General features: G+C 34.7%; 1 pseudogene; it reads right to left on the reverse strand.

The window, feature by feature from the left end:
- Positions 1 to 7,895: 7,895 nt before the first annotated feature.
- Positions 7,896 to 13,711, reverse strand: LOC121211016 (universal stress protein PHOS32-like; annotated as a pseudogene).
- Between the last annotated feature and the right edge of the window lie 1,388 nt (positions 13,712 to 15,099).

The following is a 15,099-nucleotide window of genomic DNA, read 5'->3' on the forward strand; positions in this document are numbered from 1 at the left end:
CCTAATTTCTTAATATGTATGTGAAGTTTAAAAATAAAATAAAATAAAAATAAACCTCTATTGATCTATAAGTAGAGGTGCTCATGGGTCGGGCCAGGCTCAACTAAAAATTTAGACCCATTCATTGGGCTCGGGCCGGATCGGGCTCAAAAAATGGGCCTAAAATTTTACCCAAGCCCGACTCAAATAAAAATACTAAAACCCGGACCCGGCCCGACCCGGCCGTATTTATTTTTATATTATTTTATATAATTTTTAAATATATATAATACATCAAAAATACTAAAAAAATTAAAATAAATATTTTCCAACAAATTGAAAATAAATTTTAAAAAATATGTAGACTTAAATAGCACTAAGATAGATGCAACTTAACAAGCAAATACCTCTAAAATAATAATAAAATTAACAAATGACTTTAAAATAATAATAAAATTAATAATAAAATAAGTTTTATATAATATCCATACAATAACAACAAAATAGTAGCAACTAATAGTAATATGGTAGCAAAATATGGAGAAAACAACAAGAAAATAACATTCAAAAACAAAAAAAATAGCAATTTTTTTTGTCATTTAGTGAATTCAGGCCAAAAAAATACCATACCCGAGGCTCGACCCATTTTTTAAACGGGCCTTATTTTTTTGTCCAAGCACATTTTCGGGCCTATATTTTTGCCCAAACCCTCCCACATTTCGGGCGGGCCTTCGGGCTGGGCCAGGTAGCCAGACCCATGAGCAGGTCTATCTATAAGTGTGAATTCAATCTAGTTAAATCAAGTTTTTTTTTATTAAAATATGTCATAACTCATAAGTTTCTATACTCTTCATAAACTTGGAATTTGGTCTTTGTACTTTTTATTTAAGGAATTTAGTCCCTTTACTTTTCATATTTCAAAATTTAAGTTCAATTGTTAATGTTGCTATATTTTTTTTTGTTAAGGCTCCGTTTGGTAACGTGTAAAAGCTTTTCTGTAAAAGCTTTTCAGGTTTTTCTGATGTTTGGTTGGGTGAAGATGATTTCCCAGGTAAAATATTTTACAAACACGGGGAAAAAGAGAGTCCTTTCTTAAGGAAAATATCTTATCCTTTTAAATTCGATAAGACATTTTTCGAAAAATGACACCTTCTTCTCCCCTTCCCCTTCCCCTTCCCCTTGGGTTGCAAATCAGTTTAGTCAAGGAACTTTTTCGGTTCCTCATTCATCTAGGTAAGGCTCATTCTCCTTCTTCCGCTCTTCATTCCTTTTCCTTCTTCTGTTCTTCATCTTCTCTTCCAGGTAAAAGTCCGTCACATATTCTGTTCTTATGGAGATAAGTTTCTACATACCCAACACCAACACCCAATTTGTTGGTGATGAAAATCGTCATCCTGTTCAGGTAAGTCTGTTGTCACTTCTTTATTAGGAAAATGTGAATTTACAACTAATGATTACTTTAGTGATGCTATGTACCATTACCTTCTAGGTTTTCCGTGAAAAAATCATGTCAGTGGCTGATGTTGGTACTGGAGTTGAGGAAGCTGTTGTCACTTTTGAGGGCATTGCAATCCTCACACCAAGGTAGCTCATTGACATTGGGATGAAAAATCACCTAATTAGAATGTGTCATTTGTGTATATTTGATTTTTGGTTTGTTTCTTTTGGTTTATACAATTTTGTTTTCTTCCTTTAAATGTATGACTTAGTATGCTCTTCATACAGGGGTCGGTATAGTGTTAAACTTTATCTGTCATTCTTGCGACTCCAAGGACAGGCTAATGATTTCAAAATTCAATATAGCAGTGTTGTGTGTCTTTTTTTGCTTCCAAAGGTTCAATTCTTTCACTGATATAAGATAGTAATGTTCATTGGTATAAGAGAGGCAAAATATATTTACAACCTCTTTAACATACTTTTCTATACTCTGTTTGTTTGGTAGTTCAACCAGCCTCATACTTTTGCCTCTTGATTGATCTATTGTCCTAGATGCAAATAACAGGTACCCATTTTAACTGACATGTTTGGTTATATTTCCCTTTCTGCTCAAAATGCCAGATTGACTATGTTGAATTTGAGAGGCATGCTGCTTGTGGCTCAAATATGCATTACTTTGATCTTTTTATAAGATTAAAAACTGAGCAAGAAAATTTATTTCGGAATATTCAGATAAATGAATATCAAAGTTTGTTTGACTTCATCAGGTTAGGTTAATAGGTTCTTCCATTGAGTTAGTAATTCTAGTTCTTTTGGCAATTCATTAACTGCTCTTTGACATGTAGTTCTAAGGGTTTGAAGATTATGAACCTTGGAGAAGATGAAACCGCAGATAGTGTGGCTGAGATTCTTCAAAATGATGATGATGATGCAGTTGATCCACATCTTGAACGCATTAAGAACGAAGCTGGTGTGGATGAAAGTGATGAGGAGGTATTTTTTTCTTTCTCCATCTTTATTTAGGTCTTTAATATGCACATGGTTCTCTGTTTTTGAAATATGCATTGATTACAATTTTCACTTGGTCATCGAGTGACCCCTAAACATATTGGTTTTAGTAGTAGTTATAGGAAAAACATCTAAAGACATTCTAGATATTGACATCTGAACTATTAGCTTCTGGCTATCCCTATTGATGAAGTTGTAAATGCAGGATGAGGACTTTGTTATTGACAAGGACGACGGAGGTTCTCCAACTGATGATTTTGGGGAGGAAGAATCTGATGCTAGTGAAAGTGGAGATGAGAAAGAGGTAAGTCATTTTGTCCCTTCACATAGTTTATTTTTATAAATGGAAATTGTTGACAAAGTATAATTTGGTATCTCACATTGAATTGCCAATTACAGAAACCTACGAAAAAAGATCAAAGGAAGGAAGCTATTGTTGCTGTAGCTGCCTCTTCTTCTAAAGAAAGTAAGAAGAAAGGTAGAGATGGACAAGATGATGGAAAGAAGAAGAAAAGGAAAAAGAAAGATCTTAATGCACCAAAGAGGGCAATAACCGGCTTCTTCTATTTTTCACAGGCGGAAAGGGAGGTGGGTCTTGTAATACCCCCTACCCGTATTCATTATCGGAATAGGGTACGAGGTATTACCAGAGTTTACGATTTTTTTTATATATTCAATATAGCCCATTTATAAATATCTAACCTTCCCTGCAATATTAAATCGAGACCAATCCACTTCAACCAAACCAATTCAACATATTTTAAAGATAAATTCATGCATATTTATAAAATAACGTCATCACATACCCAAAACCAGGTTTGTTAACCATACCAATGGCTAACTCTACATTCATTTCACAGAATCATTTACTTTATTAGCTTATACATGCCATTGATTTCCAAAATAAAGTTTCTTTATATACCGAAGTCCTGAGGTCGATAGTGTGATGTGTCTCCGACCAAATCCGACCTCCGAGCTCTTAACACTACAAAACAGGAAAAAAGGAAACGGGGTAAGCACTTTGTGATTAGTAAGCTCATGTAACAAGAATTATACTTACCTAATATTTTCAATACAATACAATAAACATTCCTATATCCATTCAATGCATTATTACCTAATATGCACAAACTCAACATTCAAGCTAGTACAATAATTTCCATGTACCAATAATATATACTATGATTGATGAGCTCATCAATACCATGATTTCCATTTCCTTGTTATTTTTCCATATTTATCCCGTTGAATTTATCGGAATTTCGATGGATTTTTCAGAGGTACACTTTTAGTGTACAATTCCGGGTCCGTCAATTCATATTCATGTGCGCACATTTCCATTTCAAAGAGCACACTCCCGCGAACCTCAACCTTGCAGCGGGATTACCAGTCCAGGCTAAATCCCCTGCAATATAAACTCATAGAGAATTGTCGGGATTACCAGTCCAGGCTAAATCCCCTGCAACGACAATTACTCTAATGAGCTTGGATCTGAATTACCAGTCCAGGCAAAATTCAGACCCTAATTCAGATTACCCGTCCGGGCTAAATCCATTTTACACATATTCTTCGGGAGGGCTATATCAAGATAGGATCACCCATCCAGGCTAGATCCTTTTTACTGTCAATTCCTTTTCAGAGATCCATCGAATTTTCCTTTCATTCAACCAGGATTTCTTCCCATTTTATCAAATATATCAATGTTTCATTAATTTTCATACAATGAACATTCAAATCATATTCACATCAATAACATACAATCTCAAACATTTAATAATATAATTCAAGTTACATGAACTTACCTTGATACTTGTTTGTAAACAAAAAAAAATCTACTAATCCTGAACTTTTTCCTTTCCTCGATCTAGCTTCGTATTTGAATCTTCTGGATCTAAATAAATAAATTTAATTATCAATTTAATACATTTCATGTTCATATGCAACATTCTCTATAATTCAACTATTATTTATAGTTCATTCAAAGCTGTCTACTTGAGTCATAGTCACTAAATTATTTTTATCTTGAGATAAAGAACTCCAAATTAGGATCTTATAATTTTCCCTGAAACTAGACTCACATATCTTATTACCATAAAATTTTCAGAATTTTTAGTTTAGCCAATCAGTACAGTTTATTCTTTAAAATCACCCCTGTTCTGCTATCGACAGTTCTGACCCTTCTTCACTAAAAATTAATTATATATTCATACAGAATTCAAATGATGTTATCATTTATTTATATTAAAAATAGACTCATTAAGGATTCTATACATATAAAATTAAGCCCATAATTATTTTTATTCAATTTTTTATGATTTTTCAAAGTCAGAACAGGGGAACCCGAATTCATTCTGACCTTGTCTCACAAAATTCATTATATCTCAAAATTTACAAATCCATTGCTTACACTATTTCTTCTATGAGAAACTAGACTCAATAAGATTTAATTCCATATTTTTTTCATCTTCTAATTCGATTTATAAAATTTATGGTGATTTTTAAAAGTTAGTCTACTGCTGCTGTCCAAACTGTTTTTGTGCAAGCTGTTTATTACCATTTTTCCCCTAAGCTTTTAATAAATGATAATTTCATCCCTACTCAATTAGCCACTCAATTGAACTGATTTTTCTCAATTAATATTTTATTCTATCACCTTAAACTAGTTTACAACCTTTAGGAATCATAATTTCAGCAATAGACTTTAATTCCAAGCATTTTCACAATTAGGTCCTAAAAATCAATTTCTATTGAAATTACCTAATAAAATCATCTCATAAGCAAATTAAAGCTTTAATTTCATTCTATTTCATCATAAACTTACAGCACTCAACCATGGTGACTTTAAATTTCATCCATGAAATCAAAAACTAATGAATTTAATAGTAGGACCTAGTTGTAAAAGTCTTAGAAACACAAAAATTACAAGAAAAAGGAAAGGATTAACTCACTTGGTGAAAAAATTATGAAATACCAGCTTATAGAACCCTCCTATGACGTTTTTAGCTGCTGTAATTGAAGAGAAATGAAGAGAAATCTAGATATTTCCTATTTAGTCCTAGCTTTATTTAGTTAATTTTGCAATATTCCAATTTTACCCTTAATTTATCAATTTTGCTGCTGATTTCATACCCTTGCCGTCCAGCCCAAATAAATTTTGGGTCTAATTGCCTTTTAAATCCTTTCTCATTAGACTCTTAAGCTATTTAATCATTCTAGCAACTTTTACACCTATTACAATTTAGTCCTTTTTATTTAATTGACTACCCAAACATTAAAATTTCCTAACGAAATTTTAATACCACACTAATAACATTTCATAAATATTTATAAAATTATTTTCGACTCGGTTTTACAAGATAGAGGTCCCGATATCTTGTTTTTACCCAATTTCTTCAATAATTTCTTTTTCTAACTAACCACTAAATCAGTAAAATTTTTCTATTAATATTTTCATACGATTTTCCTATCATATCAATTTTCATGAAAAAATATTGAAATAAATTTCTCTTTAAATCGGATTTGTGGTTACGAAACCACTGTTCCGATAACCTTGAATTTAGGCCATTACAGGTCTTATATATATACACACACATTTATAGTGAAGAAATAGGGCAGCTAATGAACCGAATCCCTTGATTTGTAATGCTCATCTACATTAAAACACACTATTTCGACTTATATATCTATCTACTGTGAGCAAATTCGGTAACACCTTGGGCTCTACGTCAAATGTTTAACTTTGCAGGCTGTCTTAGTCTGATGTATCAGACAAATAAATAGCAAGAACCACAATTATATTAAACTTTGCAGCTTCTTAATTACCATTCTTGCTTGATGTCTGTTCCAAATCGATCTTTTATTGCCATGACCGCTTCATGGTATTTAAGTTTGATATTAGTATTTAAGTTTGGAAGTAGACATGATTGTCTGGTCTTGATTGTTGTCACTCTAAGATTGATGCCTTGCACCATACCGGACAATCACTTTTGAAACAAATGAAATCAGTAATCACCCTTGTTCGGTGTGTAACTATGTGCAGCGCTAATATTAGAGTATAAGGCTCCTGAAAAACATCATTGACTGTCATTTTCTGCTAGCAGCCTCGTATGTGGCTTAACGAAGTCCACCTATGTTCGCTACTAGTCTTACAATAAATACAAGAGTGGTTGTTATTATGTTTCTATTTCTCAGGTTGGAGTTGGACCTGTGTTTTACTTATGAATTACTCTAAAACACAAATGAATGGTTGCTTTGATGCAGGGATCTCTTTAATCAACCTTTCCTATTGAGAACCAGAAAAACGTTGTGACAATGAGGACACTGAAGAATCATCTAGATAGGACAAAGAGCCTTCCATTCGTGAAATGTATCGCGGATTTCCATTTGCTGTTGTTTCCAACCATGTCTCATGGCCTTGGTTTCGATGTTCTAGCACTAGCAGCGTGTGTTAGCATAGAGACAACAGTACCAGAAGGTTACCAGCTCCTAATCGAGTCCATGGCCAACACATCCTGATTCACTTATTATGCTTGGTCGTCTATTGGAAAATGTTGTATATTTATGATCATAACAACTTACTCTTTGTCATTGTTTACTAGCATCATTACAAATCTCAGTTATTCCTAGAATGTTAATATTATGCTTTACATTCAAAGCTGAAAATTGGTGAGCTGTCTTAGATACGAAATTTATGATAAAAAAATGTTTTCATGTAAGAAGCATAGAAAAATTTTGGCTTCAAAAATTTTCTCAAGATTGAAGATATTGATACTTTTAATGTGGTGTAATATTAGTTATGCACTTGAACAATATTATTATTATTATGTGGTGTACTACTAATTATGTATTTGGATAATATTATTAATTTCTAGTATTAATTATGGTTTGGAAGCTAATTTATAATTATTCAATCTTTGTTTTTTTATTTTTTATAACACAATTACAAATAATTTATTTGACTTTGGTTGTTTTTAATTTATGACGGTTAATATTCTAACTTAATAATTGAGTATTATTATATGTTTAATTTGATTTATTTATAATAAATCATTGCAATATATGTAAAAATAATTTAAAATGTAATTTTATTAATATATATAAATTTATTAATATATGTAAAAATAGTTTTTCCAAAAAATATTTTCAGAAAATCTGCCAAACAACAGAAAATATTTTACACAGATTCATCCAAACACCAGAAAAGTAAATCATTTGCTAATTATTTTCCATAAATCATTTTCCGGAAAACATTTTACTGGCAAACAAACGGAGCCTAAATTTGTTAGTGTAATATTTTGAAATAAAAACACCATTGTAATGAATCTAAATTTAACAACATAATTTTAACAGTATTAATAGTTAAACTCGAATTTTAAGATCTGAAAAGTAGAAAAATTAAATTCTTAAAACTAAAAGAATAAAAACTAAATCTCAAATTTATGAAAATTACACATTTTTTAACTTTTTTTTAACTGCTCAAATGTAATTCATTTTTCATATTTGATATACTAAATTTAACATTAAGTAAATATTAAATATAGTAAGTAATTAAAAAAAAAAAGAAATGCATTTAGATGAATCCAGTTTGCGGAATTTATTGATCACCCCCTTTAATTGGCAACTGAAGTTATCAACATATACAACACATCACGCAGGGGGGGGGGGCGCTCTTTTAAATTCCAAGAAGGAAAAAAGGGATAAATTTGCAATTGTTTATCCCATTCAAAACTTTAACCAGCTCCGAGGAAACCGGTGAAATAAGTCGTCGGAAAAAAGTCATGGGAGCATGCACTTATTCATGGTGCTTCACCACAGTCACGGCGCAGGAACCATTGTTCACCACATAGTTACTTACACTGCCCATTATAGCCCTAACAAAGACAAGATCAAGATGATTAAAATCATATCCAAAATGATGAAAGCCATGAACACAAATGATAATTCACCTTTTAAGCTTGCCGAGCCCTCTATTTCCTACAATTATGCAGCTAAGTGGGATACTATCAATAGCCTCACATAACTTCTCACGTGGATCACCCCAATAAACTTTCATAAGAACCTCAACCGGAGAATCACATACAAATACCATTTATTAAGAACTGCAACTAAATGAAGTTCGAATGTTAAATGGATTTTTGGTGAAGAAATGTTACTTCTTTTTACTTAGCACCATTGCTAACAATTTCCACTACTTCAGGGTCATGCTTTACTCCATACTTCTTCATGGTTGCAGGATCAGAGAACTCAATTAATGGAACAAAAGCTAAAAAAATGGACCAAAAAAAAAATCAACAAAAACAGATTTAAGAAAAACAAAAACTTTTTATATCTGATTTTTAGAACATAGCTACAATGGTTGATCTTGGCATTAAGATTTCGAGTGTCTAACTAAAAATAAATAAATAAATTGGAAGATTTAATTAAGATGTTCAAAAGATTTGATAATTCTAATTAAAACTTTCGGAAATTTTAAAGGCTTAATGAAATTTGACAAGAAAATTTGAAAGGATCTAATTAAAATTTTGAAAAACTCTAAAAGATTTAATGAAAATTTTCAAAATTTTCAAAATTTTCAAGAGGCCTAAATAAAAATTAAAAAAAAATTAAGGGTCTAAAAATAATTTTCAAAAATTTTGGGACCACTCATTACCATTGGCCTCTACATAGCTAGATAATAACCTAATTTTTTCTCGAGAAACAAACATCAAGAAAAATTCCAAATAAAAGAAGTTAAAATGTGCTCTCAATTGCTTTACTTTAACAAAGTTTGAGTGCTTAAAATTTTAAAAATTAAATTCGCTTAAAATTTTAAAAATTAAATTCTCTTATATTTTTTTATTTAAAGATCTTAATTTATTAAAATAGTTAATTTTTTTATCAAAATTTATCAATATGACATGATGACATCTTATTAATTAACAAAAAAATAAATTTGTTAGATTGAAAATTTTGAAAGAAAAAAAAAACACTCCCTGTATTAATGATTAGCAAGGAGAAGCCTAAAAAAATTATCATCTAAAATTAAATTATAAATTTTAAAAAGTTAAAATATAATTTTATTATATTAATTTAAAATTTAATATAGGGACTAAATCTCAAAATTTTTTTAAAATGCAGGACTAGTTACACATTTTGACCTAGAAAAAAAAAAGGAAAAGAGAAGATTACATACGTGAACCGATGCTTTCCCAGAGTTGCATCTCGCCCTTCTCATAATTTCCTTCGGGTTGTCTGTTAATAAGGATAAGATGATCATCTTTCCGGATAACGTTTTCCATAGCCCATTTTAACGCACTCTTGCTACTAGATGAGAAATCTATAGCCACCCCAATTCTCCTTTTAGTCGCCAAATCTCACCGTAGAATATACGTATATGTGCAAGTTAAAGCTTACTAAGCCTTTTGGGCTTCTTGTTTTTTTTCCTTCTTCTGGATTGATCTATGTTATTCGTGTGGGAAGAGTTTGCGGTGTTTTTATAATTTGTTATGATAATGAATAAACAACCAAATAATAAATAGCCAATCTACAAAAAAGGGTAAAAAACGGTCGCGAGTTTAGTGAAAGCAAGGGAGAAAATGCCTGGGAAAAAGTCTTGTTAAGTGAGAGTTTGCAGTTTGTGGTAGGGTGTACGAGTTTTGATGTTTTTAAACCGCTACATGGAGATCAATTAGTTATTATTGTCTATGGGAGTGACTAGTTGATTGAGTTGTGTAGAAGCCCAAATTGTCCGGGCCCGATTATATCAAAACCCAACCAAACCTCTAAACCCACTAAAACCCTTAACCCATGACCCATTTACATCTACCCAAACCCATTACAAAACCCAAATATTAAACCCAATTCAAAAGCCCATTAAGCCCTCCCCAAAAAAAAAAAACCTAACCCCCCAAAAAAAGAAAAAAACCTAACCCAAAAAAAAAGAAAAACCTAACCCCCCCAAAAAAAAGCCAAGAAACCCTAGCCACCTAGCCACTTTCCCACTTGCCCTATTTTTCCTCCCATTTTTGATATCCATTGTGTACCACCACCACCTACAAAATAGAAAAAGAAATAATAGAAAATCATGTAAAAGATGGCTACGAGATTTGGTTCTGAACCATCCCGACATGCTGAAAAGGGTAAATCTATTCGCTTTGGCCATTTATGGTTTGGTCATTTTCCCAAAAGTTCTCGGACATCTCGAAGTTGCAGTAGTTGATTTCTTCGAAAGGTTAAAACAATGAGTCAACCCTGTCCCGACTATCCTAGCCGAGACCTTCAGGTCCTTGAGTACTTGTCGAAGGGTTGGAAAGGGACGATTTAGTGGATGTGCTCAGTTGCTCAATGTTTGGATTTTGAGTCATTTTTGGAAAGTAGAGCGCACTCCGTTCTATATGTTTTCAAAAACATTTGCCCCGCTAGAAGCTTACCTCAAGAAAGAATGGCCGAAGGAAGTCACCGAGCAACATTGGGTATCAGTCTTTCAGAATCTTCGCGCCGAGGATATAACATGGAGAGCACCCTGGATCCGTCCTTCAGTTCTGCTATACAAATGTGGAAGCTAAGATTGGGTACCTTTACTCAGGTTATGGGGAGGAGTTGGATATGCTCCGCTATTGGTCCAAAGGCAATTTTCTTCACGACAATTCCTACCCACAACTGGAGGATTAGCACAGTTCGAGTTCGCTTTCGCGGGTGAAGGATATATGAAGAGAGTCCGAGACACTGCAAAGTCTTGGAAGGAAATTCATTTCATGGAATTAGCCTTGTATGCTGATACCCTTACCCAAGATTACGACATATAGAGGAAGCAACGGGTAAATAGTCAGCAAATCTCGTCAACAAACTACACTATCCAGAATCCTTTCTCGGAGGAAACGCCGTCTAAGCTAGAGATGGCAAGACAAGAATTCGAACGAGAAAATGCCAAGATGTCTCGGGACCTTAGTGCCCTTCAAGAAGAAAACTATCAACTGAAGATTGAAGTTCAGGTTGAAAGGTCCAAAACTGAAAAAGTACAAAGAGAAGCCGAGATCGTGAGAAACGACTTAAGGGACCTTCATTTGGAAAACAAGAAATTAAGAAACACTATAAAGAATAGTGGGTTGGGTAAGTCGTCAGCAGAATGGAAGGAAGAAATTAGCAATATCAAAGGAGAAATGGAATTTTGGAAGGGAAAAGCAAAGAAAGAGGAGGAAAAAGCTGCATGCGCTACGATAGAGTTAAGAAGGAAGAACGCTGAGTATGAAATGATGACTGTAGAATTTGCGAATAGTCAGTCTGAACATCAAGAATTAAAAGGAAAAGCACAAGATCTAGAAAATATGCTGCAATCTCATCAACAACAGTTAGATAATCTCCTGAAGGCTCTAGAAGAAAAGAATGATCAGTACGATAGGGACATTCACGCGTATGAAGGAACTCTCCAAGAAAAAGAAATACAACTCGACTTCTTGATCAATGAAATTCGCAGGGCGACTATGCAAGTTGTTCAATTATCAGATGAAGCCGAAGTTTTCAGTTGCCAATTTCCTCCGAACCAAAGATCGAGTATATCAGAGTTTTTAGAGCAAGTGAAGAAACAAGGCAATGTGGCTAGAAAATTCGTGTAATTGTTGGAAAAATGGAAACTTTTTGTAATAGACTCTTTTGATAAATGAAATGCCTAAATATGGGGCTATCTTGAAATCAACACCAAATTCTTGCATATTTATTCATAACTAACATTTTGACATTCATGCACTCATTCATGTATTCATTCATACATTGCATATCCCATATTCGGTCGCTGAAAGATAAAATATACAATTCGCAGTTGTAATACCACAAGACTGGAATCACGTCATCCGTATAAAACGTGAAGGCAAGCTAGAGTAATGGAGGCCGAATTCAACGAAAGGATCAAACGGATGGAAAGGATTCAAAAGGAATTACAAGAGCAACTGGCCAAATCGCAACAAGAGACGAGAGATCTAATGGTGAGATCTTGAGAGGAATCACTCGAGCAAAGAGATCAGATGGCCAAAATGATGGAGATGATGACAACTTTGGTCAAAGGAAAAGGACCCATGCAGAAACCCGATGCTATGGAACCTCAGTCAAGAATTCACCACGATCAGGATCCACTCTATCCCCCGGGATTCACTCCACCGCCCGCATAGACAACACAAAGAGGGTATACTCAAGGGGAACCCACAGGCTTGGAACATCGACCTATGCCACATGCTCCACCCACTAATTTGGGGCAAGGAATATTCGCGACAAACCCAGGGGCTAGTCTTGCTGATCCACTAGTTCCAGATCTGGATGACCCAGTAGAGGTAGCCAAGTTGAAATTGGATAACCATGACGCAAAATATATGAGTCTAGAGGAAAGACTCAAAGCAATAGAAGGCACTGAAGTCTTCTCCGCACTAGGTGCCAAGGAACTCAGTTTGGTACCTGATCTAATTTTGCCTCCGAAGTTCAAAGTGCCTGATTTTGAGAAGTATGATGGGACAAGGTGCCCAAAAGCACATCTCATTATGTTCTGTCGAAAAATGACCGGCTATATGTTGTATCATACGACATGGCTAATTTTAAAGTTAGACCCAATAAAATACATGATGGAATCACCGGCACTCTCAGGAAGAATGGCACGATGGCAGATCCTCCTATCAGAATATGACATTGCCTATGTAAGTCAGAAGTCGATAAAAGGGAGCGCAATAGCTGATTTCTTAGCGACTCGAACGACGGAGGAATATGAGCCCTTGAAATTTGATTTCCCAGACGAAGACTTAATGTGCATCACAGAAATGGAATCCGAGTCATCAAAAGAGAAGTCATGGAAGATGTGCTTTGATGGTGCGTCAAATGCTTTAGGGCATGGAATTGGAACAATCCTGGTATCACCAGACAGGAATCATTATCCGTTCACTGCAAGACTGAATTTCTTCTGTACCAATAACATAGAAGAATATGAGGCCTGTATCATGGGACTTCGTGCAGCTATTGAACGAAACATCGAAATCTTAGAGGTGTACGGGGACTCAGCCCTAGTGGTTTACCAAATCCGTGGAGAGTGGGAAGTGAGGGACCCAAAATTGATTAAGTACAGTGATTTAGTAGCTGAATTGATCAAAGAATTCAAAGAAATAACTTTTCATTACTTCCCGCGAGAAGAAAACCAATTGGCTGATGCCCTGGCCACATTGGCTTCAATGTTCAAAGCAAGTAAAGAAGCAGAAATAATGCCCCTCAAAAATGAGCATATACGAGGTCCCTGTACACTGTTATAGCATTGAGAAAGAGGCAGACAGACGGCCATGATTCCATGATATCTTAGAATATATCAAGAATCAAAGCTATCCCGAACAAGCGAATGAGAACGACAAAAGAACAATCAGAAGAATGGCAGCGGGATTTGTTCTTGATGGGGATATCCTGTATAAAAGAGGAAAGGATCAAGTACTTTTGAGATGCGTGGATGATGTTGAAGCCAGAAAGATACTTGAAGATGTCCATGAGGGAATCTGTGGGACACATGCCAATGGTTTTAGTATGGCCAGAAAGACTATGAGACTCGGTTACTACTGGTTGACGATGGAAAACGATTGCATTAGTTTTGCCAGAAAATGCCACAAATGTCAAATCTACGGCGATAAAATTCATGTAGCCCCTTTGCCCCTTCACGTCATGACTTCTCCGTGGCCTTTTTCTATGTGGGGTATGGATGTCATAGGGTCTATTTTCCTGAAAGCTTCTAATGGACATCGATTCATTTTTGTGGTCATTGATTACTTCACAAAATGGATAGAAGCCACTTCGTTTGCCAATGTGACCAAGACTGCAGCTTGCAAGTTTTTGAAGAATGAAATCATTTGTCGATATGGTTTGCCTGAAAGAATCATTTCAGATAACGCCATAAATCTGAATAACAAGATGATGAAGGAAGTATGCGAGCAATTCCAAATAAAGCATCATAACTCCTCGCCCTATCGCCCAAAGATGAACGGGGCTGTTGAAGCAGCCAATAAAAATATTAAGAGGATCATTGGGAAAATGACTGAGACGTTTAAAGATTGGCACGAGAAGCTTCTATTTACTTTGTTTGCATATCGCACATCTGTACGAACATCTACGGGGGCAACTCTTTTCTCTCTGGTTTATGGAATGGAAGCTGTGCTACCTATCGAAGTTGAGATCCCTTCTTTACGAGTCTTAATGGAATCAAAGATAGAAGAAGCAGAATGGGTACAAGCTCGATATAATCAGCTGAACCTCATTGAAGAAAAGCATCTCAGGGCAATTTGTCACGGGCAGATGTACCAAAAAAGAATGATCGCAGCCCATGACAAGAAGGTACGACCAAGAGAATTCCATGAAGGAGAACTCGTGCTGAGAAAAATTCTCCCAATACAAAAAGATCTGCGAGGGAAATGGGCACCAAACTGGGAAGGACCGTACGTCGTAAAGAAGGCATTCTCAGGAGGAGCTTTGATCCTTACCGAGATGGATGGGAAAGAGTTGTCGAATCCAGTGAACTCAGATGCTGTGAAGAAATATTATGCTTAAGATGAAAACCCGAAAAGGGCATCTTAAAAAAAAAGATCAAGGCGAAAACCTGAAAAGGGCGTCTTGATTAGTACAAAAAGATTAGGATGAAAACCTGAGAGGGTGTCCTAATGAAACAAACCTGGCGGTCGAACGATAGGT

Source organism: Gossypium hirsutum, chromosome A02 (genome assembly GCF_007990345.1).
Source record: "Gossypium hirsutum isolate 1008001.06 chromosome A02, Gossypium_hirsutum_v2.1, whole genome shotgun sequence".
Classification (NCBI taxonomy): Eukaryota; Viridiplantae; Streptophyta; class Magnoliopsida; order Malvales; family Malvaceae; genus Gossypium; species Gossypium hirsutum.